The sequence below is a fragment of the Ictidomys tridecemlineatus genome, chromosome 6, assembly GCF_052094955.1.
Source record: "Ictidomys tridecemlineatus isolate mIctTri1 chromosome 6, mIctTri1.hap1, whole genome shotgun sequence".
In the NCBI taxonomy this organism is placed as follows: domain Eukaryota; kingdom Metazoa; phylum Chordata; class Mammalia; order Rodentia; family Sciuridae; genus Ictidomys; species Ictidomys tridecemlineatus.
This window is the reverse complement of record NC_135482.1, coordinates 29,120,357-29,130,457: the sequence shown is the minus strand read 5'-3', so window position 1 is coordinate 29,130,457 and position 10,101 is coordinate 29,120,357. Positions and strand designations below refer to the sequence as shown.

The 10,101-nt window shown below is 36.6% G+C and overlaps 1 long non-coding RNA gene across 3 annotated transcripts in view; it reads right to left on the bottom strand.

The window, feature by feature from the left end:
* Nucleotides 1–1,945: 1,945 nt before the first annotated feature.
* The window catches only part of LOC144378582 (uncharacterized), a 50,654-nt gene continuing 42,498 nt past the window's right edge, over nucleotides 1,946–10,101 (bottom strand). For all 3 annotated transcript variants that reach the window (XR_013440410.1, XR_013440408.1, XR_013440409.1), the window contains 2 exons: nucleotides 8,252–8,328; nucleotides 1,946–2,545 (listed from right to left, as the gene is read on the bottom strand). This is a non-coding gene — a long non-coding RNA (uncharacterized LOC144378582). The remainder of the gene's footprint in view (nucleotides 2,546–8,251; nucleotides 8,329–10,101) is intronic.

Below are 10,101 nucleotides of genomic sequence, written 5' to 3'. Positions count from 1 at the left end.
ATAATTTGCCATAAAAATATGTTTTACTTCTATATGTAGTTAAGTCTCTCTTTCTCTCTTTCTCTTTATGGCTTTGGGTTTCAACCTTGAACAGCAAGATTTTCTTTTCCCAAAAACTATTTTCCAACAAATACTTGCTTAAAATTTCTTTGAATATACATAATATTTCATATGTTGCATTTAATTACAATTCATCTCTTATTTGCTTAGCTTAATTTTCTTTTAGATGGGGTAGCTAAAAAAACACCATCTATAAAGTAACCTGGAAACAATAAACATAAGAAAATCATTAGAAGACGATTCAGAAGCCAGGTGCGGTGGTGCACACCTGTAATCCCAGCTGCTCCGGAGGCAGAGATAGGAAAATCACGAGTTCAAAGCCAGCCTCAGCAAAGAGGGAGCACTAAGCAACTCAGTGAGACTCTGTCTCTAAATAAAATACAAAATAGGGCTGGGGATGTGGCTCAGTGGTTGGGTGCCCCTGAGTTTAATTCCCAGTACCCCATACCCACCAAAAAAGAAAGAAAACAATGCAGAAAGAAGTGAAAGGCAGAGGGGATACTCATTCAGGGAAGATCCGTTGAACCCAACCAGCTGTAAATTGGCCAAGTTGAGCCATAAAGGGCATCACAAGCATGTGCAAATCATATCACCATTATTTCTCTCCTTTTATTTTTTTTTTTACTTTAATCATACTATTGATATTTCTAATAATACGTTTTGCTCACTCCTTAGTATCAGTTGTTCTACTTCTAGTGAAGGAATCTCAGTATTGAGGACTCAGGTATCAGGCAAGTGACATGCAAGGTGAATGGGGCTAGAAAGAGCATGCCCTAAATTAGCCAGCTTCCCAGAAATTCTGCCACAGGGGAACACATGTTTTATTTTGCCAGATTACCTAATTTTTAAAAAGAATTTTTAAATATTGATTTTTAATCAAAACTTTTAATTTTTAAACATTAGCAACTCATATTAATCAAACACACACACACACACACACACACACACACACACAGCCCTGAATGTGAGCCAAACAAACAAAAAAAACTTTAGGCTTTATTCTTCCCATGGATTACCTTCTTTGAAACTACAGGACTGCTTCTAGCCCTGATGACTTTAATGTGTTCTGTACATTTGTGCCAGATTCACCATCTCACACTTTTACTCAAAAGCTGGCTGCTGCTGCACCCAGTTGAATGAATTCAGTCTCAGAGTCCTGGCCTGATTTTCAACATTGTCAGTGCTTTGTCCTCCACCTACCTCCATCACCTTTCACATCACATCACCACACAGCTTGTGAAAGTTGGTGTCTTTAAGCATCTAATAGAATGTCTTACACACGATGTGCCCAATAAACTTCTGTACAATGACTGGGTGGATGGCTCTTTAAGGGATGATGTGTTGGCAGGTTTGTGTATGGGAGCTGAGAGAACACTGACATGACAGATGGGATTTAAATTGGACCGAGCCTAGAATAAAGTTTCAAGAGTTTGGACATTATGCTACTGGCAGAATGTGTAATAGAGAACATCCAAAGCGAAGAATCAGGAAGCCTGGATTTCAATGTGGTTCTTCCAGTTTTAAATGGTGTGGTTCTAGATAAGTAACGTACTATAATTCAATTTAGATTTCTTCATTTATAAAGAGAGATGGAGGGTTTCATTTTTGTTTGACAAAGTAATGTCTTGGAAAGATGAATTTGATGGTGAAAGGGGATGGGAAGCAGGAAGTCTCAAGATAGTAACTTCATTTGACAATCATTGTAGTGGTCATTCTATGAAGTGATGGAGGTGAGGACCACAAAGATTACATTAAACCCATGATTTTGCATTGTCTTATATATAGAACACCTACCCCAAAAAAAGCCTATATTTTTTTTAATTTATTTTTTTATTTGTTTTAATGAGTTACACAGGACAGTACAATGATCTTGACATACCATACATTTGAATCAGATGGGGTATAATTTTTCATTTTTCTGAGTGTACAGGTTGCAGAATCACATTGGTCATGCAGTCACATATATACATACAGCAATAATAATGTCTATTTTATTCTGCCTATATAATTTATAGGACATCTTTAAAATTGCTTAATTTCAGTCTTTAAAGGTTTTTCTATATATGGGCTATGAGACAAAATGGTTAAGAATGAAACAGAAGGAAGAGGATGTAACTATGAATAAAGAATTTACAGGACTAGGTATCAATTGGTAAGGAAGGACTCAAAGGGCTTTCTAGATTCAGGTTTAGGAGACAAAGAATGCCTCAAAGACTAGGAGGTGATCAATGAATATCATGTTGGGATACTTGGTAATAACCATACATTGTTAAATGGAAGAAGCAAAAAAATCAAGTCAGTAGAAAATGTTTTACTTTTTCCTATCTTTCAATCCATCCCTGAAGAGCATCTCCAAGCTAAAGGAACTGAAACGGTCAGATGATTCACTATGGCTTCCATTCCCACCTGAGTTGGAAGACTTTTGTTAAATAAATGTTCTACAGATCTTGATGTCAGCCGCAGTACTCTTATAAACACACCATTCCTGAAAGAAAACATGTCACTTGTGGTAAACATGTCTATCAAATGCAGTTGAGATTTTTCAGATTACAAATGCACCCTGACTCAGGGCTATAATTGCAGCATTGATCTTTTTCCTGATAAACTTTTCTCTTTAGCATTGCTGCTGACCCTCCTCCCTGACTTCCCCAGCCTCCCAATTAGTTGGATTTGAGTAATAAAACTATCAAATTGAGCAGGGCAAGAAGGGAGTACAAATGATTAGAGCAGACTTTGAGATTTAATATTGTTTTATAGCTTATGAATTTTTGTTAAAGATTCTCTAGAACCGCATTGTTCAATATAGTTACTAGCCACATGTAGCTGTCAAGTGGCTAATTCAAATAAAGATGTCCTATAAAGTGTAAAATGTTGTATTTGAAAGATAAAAGTGATTATTCCTACATTAGAAATGAGTCTCAGCAATTGAAACTAATTTATTTATGCTGGCTGTGGTGGTGCACACCTGAAAAGGAATGGGAAGCAGGAAGAAAAAGATCAATGCTGCAATTATAGCCCTGAGTCAGGGTGCAAATACAGCATAACAAGTGAAACATTTTGAATAATTGCTTTAAAATAATATTGTAGATATATTGAGTTAAATAATATTTATTAAAGTTAATTTTTTTTACTTTTTAAGTTTTTCTTAATATGACCAAGAAAATGTAAAACTACATATGTGGATTACATTTGTGGCTCACATTTTATATCTATCAAATGGTGCTTCTCTATAAGGTTTATTCAGACATTAGGGCTAATTATCCTAACAAGGAAGATGCCATGTGCCAAAATTTTCTAAAATTCCATGAGCCAAATGATCCCTGCCTTCCATGTTTTTATTTAATTTACTCTGACATTCTATACTCTAAGACTTGAAGGGGAAATTGGGAGTTGATATCATACAGAAATAAAGAATTTTCTCTATCCAGGGAAAGATGAAAAGTTCTATTTTGATCATTCTGAGTCTAAGGAAGCACATTCAGGGAGAATATTTAAGAAATTGGAGATGTGGGATTAAGGTTCAGGAATGAGGGTAAAACCTGATATGTCTAAGTAAGCTGAAGCAAAAAACAAATGACTCATGTGAGCTTGTGTTTAAATGTCCTTATTTTCCGGTACTAAATATTTAGTCGTGTTTTGAACAACCAATTAAAAAAAATTTAGTCATAAGTAAATTTGTTTGTTGTTGTTTTTGTTTTGTACTGGGTATTGAACCCAGGGTCACTTAACCACTGAGCTATATCCCCAGATATTTTTATTTATTTATTTTTTTTTAAGTTCTGAGACAGGATTTCACGAAGTTGCTAAGGCTGGCCTCAAACTGGCAATCCTCCTGCCTTGACCTCCCCAGTTGCTGAATTACAGGTGTGCACCACCACAACCAGCATAAATAAATTAGTTTCAATTGCTGAGACTCGTTTTCAAAGTACTAATGGAGGAATAATCACTTTTATTTTTCAGTAAATGTTACTGAGCCCCTATTAGGCACCAGACACTATTCAGGTGCTAAAGACAAAATGATGAAAACTGACGTCTTCCAGAAGCTTCTGCTCTAGGTAGGAAGACAACAAGGAAACCCAGCTGATAAGTCAGTGTGAATTACCATGGTCTATAATTGCCAAGAAGGAACATATCAGTCTTAGAGACTCCAAACTACCTCTCTTCCCCCGAATATTTATATTCAGAATTCTATATACAATACAGTTATCCCTACCCTGGGAAACCTTTGTAGCCACCCTACACACCCCAGAATCTGAGAGGCGCTCCTCTTTTTTCCCCTGCCTGCACATCCGCCAGGATCTTCGAATTGCTAATCCATTTCTCTTTCTTCTTTTCTCATCTCTTCTCTTTCCTCCACCCAGTCTTTCTCTTTGACTGTGAAATCTTTGAGGGAAGTATTTGTGTTTTCTATCTCTGGATCCTTATCAACACACTTCAATAATGCCTTTTCTTCCTCTTCCCTCCTTTTTATCTAGTTAGAAGTTAAGTTAAAGCCCTGAAAACAGAAAAGGGCAGAAAGAGATGATAAAGAATCCGGAAATTAAAGGGCTTAGGACTGTTCTTTGGGAAATACCTCCATTTTAGAAGACAATTTTATCACAGAATCTAAGAGAATTTTCCAAAAAGAAGTGGCAAACGGTACTATCAAATGCCAAAGTGGTATCAGTAAGAACAAGATCATAAAAAAAAAAGATAGTTGGATTGGGCAGTTGTAATACATTTATCATTTGAATTTAGGTCAAAATACCATAGAATAATTTCCTCAATGACTTCTTTAGCTTTAGCAGTAAAAAGTCTTTGTTTTCCTTATCTGTAAACATTATTATGAAGATCTGAGAAAAAGATAAGATTCCTCAACAAATGAAAACAAAGCTCTTTCTTTCTTTATGAGAACAAAACTCTTTTGAAGGTTGACAGATGCCTCCTAAACATATAAACTCCAGGCAAAATGAAAGTTGGGCAATTCTCTTGTTAGCATGGAACCATGCAGCATGATTCTGGGCATTGTTAAGAAAACAGCTTCAATTTCTCTTTTCAGTTATTTCTAGCAGATGGCTGAAGTAGTGTTCCCAGGTGTTAGATTCATACATCCTCTCTTCTTCCTCGAAGACTCCATTCTGATCTAAGTACTTTCACCCATTCCAAGTGCTGCTGTGGGGCAAAGAGGCCTGACATGATTCTATCCCATGACTTGCTACCTTCTAACGGAGAGTAAGTGATTTCTGTGTGCCTGTGTCTCTCCATGCATAAAATGTGTCTTCCTACTCAAAGTAAGCTTAGGGCAAGCACCAACTTTCATTTTATTTTATTTTTTCATTTATTCCTTTGCATGGCATTTTATGTAAATTAGGTATTGAATGAGAAGAATTAAAAATTAGCTTACAATCCTAGTTTGATATTCAGTATCTGAAGTTTTGACATTTAGTTTAAATTTTAAAATGCTTTTCAACTACAGGAAATGCAATAGCATTAGCAATCTATGACCCAGAGCCCAAATTCAGCTCTCTTCTTGTTTTTATAAAGTTTTACTAGAACAAAGTCATGCACATATATTTATGTGTTGTCTGTAGCTAGGGGCTCTCAACGTTTAACAGCAGAATTGTGTAATTCAAACAGAGACCATTTAGCCTGCCAAACCTAAAATATTTACCATCTGGCCCTTTATAGAAAAAGTGTGTCACTGCTAATATAGATTCGTGTTGAACTCTGAGTGCAAAGAAAGCATGCTGGATAAGGTTCAGGTGGAACCCATGGGCATTCTTCTTAAATAATACTGAATTTACGTTGCAATAGACTGAGCTTAGCTGTCAGTAAACATACTTTTCTTTCAGGACCTCTTTATCTTTGAAATCTGCATGCTCAATGAAGCTGCCAGAAAAAAATACCGAGAAGTAAAAATCAACCTTTACTTTTAAGCACTGGTGATTCAATAATGTCTGAAAAGTAGGCCAAATAGCTCACAGGGCAAAAGCTATTTTTTGCTTGACTAATTTCACATTCAAGATCAAACTGAGGCCTCAGCAACTCTAGGAAGGTCTTCTAGAAGCACACCTGGCATAAATGGTATATTTTTGTGACTGGTTCTTAAGACTATGGAATCCTCAAGGGATCAGATTTGTATTGCTAGTAAACAGCACAGTACACAGCAGGGTATGTAATAGATGCTCAGAAGATATGCTGGAGCCATATTGTACTGAACAGATAGGGGTCAGACTGGACAAAGACACCTACCTTTGCCTAAGTTTTTGCCCCAGATCCCAAATGAATTGAAGCCTTTCTGTCTGAAAATAGGGAATACACACAAACTTCTCCAGATTTCCTTCTCCCCAGTACTCCTCACACTTTCCAATGCGATTTAAAAATAATAATAATAAAAGAAAATCATAAGAAGATCAAATATTTGCTAAGCACAAACTCTATATAAGCAAATGGAAATAGGAATAATGGCATTGATTTCATGATGGAATTATTTTTCCTTCAAGATTCCCTAAAGATCAATTAAGATCGCCCTTTTTGCTGGGACCAGGAAATTTCCCAGTAGAGACAGGGCCAGATGAATGCAAAGGCTAAATAGTAGAAAGGGGAAAAGGCAGACAGGGTCTATGCCATGCTGTCTTCACCCAAGGAATCAGTGTAAAACAACAGTTGCCTAAAGTCGGGTGTGTGAAGCTTGTACCCATTAATGATGGACCAACTGGTCTAGATAAAAGCTTGTAATTAATGAATCATTAAGAAACACACTTCAGGAACATAGAAGAACCATGAGCCATGCAGCATGCCCAGAAGCAATCCTCCAGATATGTGGCTGTGCTTAAATGTAATGCTAATTTTGCGGGGCCCTGCCATTTGTAACAGTACTGAGATGAATCACGATGAGTTTATGAATGTGATTCTGCATTGCCCATTACACAAGTCTTCCCCTGAGGAAGTGAACCATCCTAAGAGCAACTCAGGATAAGCACAAATTAAGTGTTACTGTCCCTGGCCACTAGGAGAAAGAAAGAACCTATTTCTTGGGGGCGGGACAGAAGGACAAGTAATTTGGTTGTCCATAAATAATGTGAAAGGAGAGGAGTGGGCATCTATTTTAAGCCTGTGGCCTGGGAAAACACATTCCCTGTGCTCAAAGTCAGGAGCCTTGTTACACAATAAATAACTCAAAAGCCCCACACTGAGTGCCTGGCTAGGAGGCCTGCTTCCGGCAAACATTTTCTTGGAAAAAGTTATGGATCACTCTGCAGCTCAGACAGAATTCCTGCTTTCCACCTAAGGATTATGATCAAGGCCCTCAGCCAGGATACGTCAGGAGGAAACAAACACAATCCTGTCATTGTTTGTGTTATTTATAGCTTATTGTTTAAAAAAAAATGGAAATGACTGGATTCTTTGTGGCAAACTTAAGATCTTGTGTGCATGAACTTGGCAGATACTTTTGCTGGAGATTTAAAAAGATTTAAAGATTTAAAAAGCAAATTCAAGATATTATACTCTGTTCAAGGGAAATAAGGTAAAACTGAAACTCTTCCTTCCTAATATTTATTTCCTCTGTATTTCTCCAGTGTCCTCTGTGACATTCACCTGGGGTAATTTTGATGGAAAGTCAATTGGCTTTAATTTTTCAACTCACCCCTAATTTTTCTATGTACTATCCAAGGGAAAGAAAAGCCCAAATATCTCCTTTTGATTCATTTGGGTTTAGTATGAACTATAATAATGCTAAGAGATTTACACAAAAGATTAATTAATGAGATATGGTCAATACATAATGTACAACACACAATAACACGTAAACTATAAAATGTCATCAAATGCTATTTTGTGACTCTGAGGAAAGGCACATTGACTTGATTCCCCAAGGCAATCAAAGCTACATTTTTCGGTGGGTAGAATGTATTCTTTTTGTTTCTCAGACCTCAGCCCATAGCCCTTCAAATGTCTAGTTTTTTAGGATGTCTGTAATCAGTAAAGGACATGGAGAAGGGCAATAAGAAAGATGGACAAACTAGGATCCCTCCAAAAACTGGGAGTCGGTAAACAAACGCATTTTACTGTGAAGGATAATTTTTGCAAATTTTTTAAACAGCCCAAGGTCAGCAGCGCACACAGTTGAATATCAACATGCTATTATATTATTTGTTATAGAATAAAAATGACATCAAATTCTCCCAGGCCTTGAAAATGCATGTCCTACCTGAAAGGGCTTCATCAATCTGCCAAGTAGACAGCAAGTGTGCCTCCCCCAACCCCTCTGTCTCTTCCACATACCACCTGAAAAAGAACAAGCAGGAAATGTCCTTTATACTTCTGTTTACTGGTTCCGCCAAATGCTTATTTGCCTCTAGGGGGCATTTCTAAAGACTGCAAGGGAAAGTATTTCAACTATTATGGCTGTCACACCAGATGGTTCTGGCACAGGTATTAGATCTAATGATAAAATGGAAAAAAGAAAAAAAAAGTCACATTGGTCAAGTCAAATTTTTAAAAATTAGTTCCTTAAAACTTTTTATCTACTGCATTTCTCTGAAGAGTGTCTGATCTTTGAAACCTAGAAAAAAAAATGCCACAAGGGTTAGAGTCACAGGGGGTCACATGAATTCATTAAACAGAGAAGAGTCCACTTTAATGGAAATAATCACTTCCCACTTTTAAGGCCAGCATTCATTTGGAAAAGAAGGTGTTACAACACTGAGAAATTAACTGTTACATATCAAAAGAGAGGACTCTTTTGAATGAGCTCTTCAAAACCCAGAATCAGTATTATGATTTAGTGTTACCCCAGCTTTATTGTCTTCCAGGCTCTAGTTACCTAATCTATCTAGTTCTATTGCACCTTCTATCATTTTGAATATTTCACTTTGTTCTTCTTTAGTATGTTTTATATTTCCATAGTTCCTTTTATCTCCCAGCATTTTGCAAACATCAATTAACTTAAGCTACCCAACATGTCTGTGTGGGTAGAAATATGCTATTATCCTAATTTGGAAGTTGAGTAAAGCAGGTTAAGTGAGGTGAAGCGAGAAACAGAAACAGATTTGCAGCTTGTGATGCCTGGTTATCTCCTCTAATCAGCAGGACATATTAACCCAACTTGTAGTCTCATCCTTTACATTATCTGGATGAGGACATCAATATTGAGGTCCATTTGAAAAATGAGTCAAATTTTCATAATACTAATTCATTTGTCTTTTAAAAAAGTTGTTTCTATTGAAAAACTTCAAGAGCCTCTTCCAACTCTGTCAATTCATTTCTCAACAAGCAATTTAGCAACTAAAAATGTTGCTTTTTACTTTTCTGTTTTGTTTTGTGGTACTGGGCATTGAACCCAGGGGTACTTTACCATTGAGCTATAGTCCCAGGTCTCTCTATTTTTTTTTTTTTTTTAAATTTTCAGACAAGGACTCACTAAATTGCTCAGGGAGGCCTCAAACTTGCAATCCTTCTGTCTAGACCTCCTGAGTCACTGGGATTACAGGTGTGCACCACCATGTCTGGCTTAAAAGTGGTTCGATGAAGACAAAGCTGTTGTACCCAAACCCATTAAAAGTCAAAAACAAATGAGTTTTTACAAACAAAGACCAGATGAAATTGAAATGAACCTTTGTTAGTAATAATAAAATCTACCAATCTTTGAGGTCTTGAGCATATACTATGAGTACCTATACATAGTACCTATGTGCATTTTATTTTGTCATTTAATGCTAACAATTCTGTGGGGAAATACTATTCTTGTTCTCACTTGAAACATTAGAAAATTAAAGCACATTGAAATTACTGCAAATTGTCCATGGTCAGATAGCTAATAAGCAAGGAAGTCTAAACTCAAATTTGAACATTCTGTCTCCAGAACCCATGCTCTCTACTGCTTCCTGGTAATTATCCCATTGTCTAGGTGAGATCTAGCTTTTTCTCCACATTAGAAATTGCACACTCTCTCTGACCAATACAGAGAACATCAGTAAGTACAGTCTCAGGCATTGTATATTGCACAATGTCTTTAAAGGGTGGAGAATAAGATGTACTTTTCTCCTCAATGACAGCATG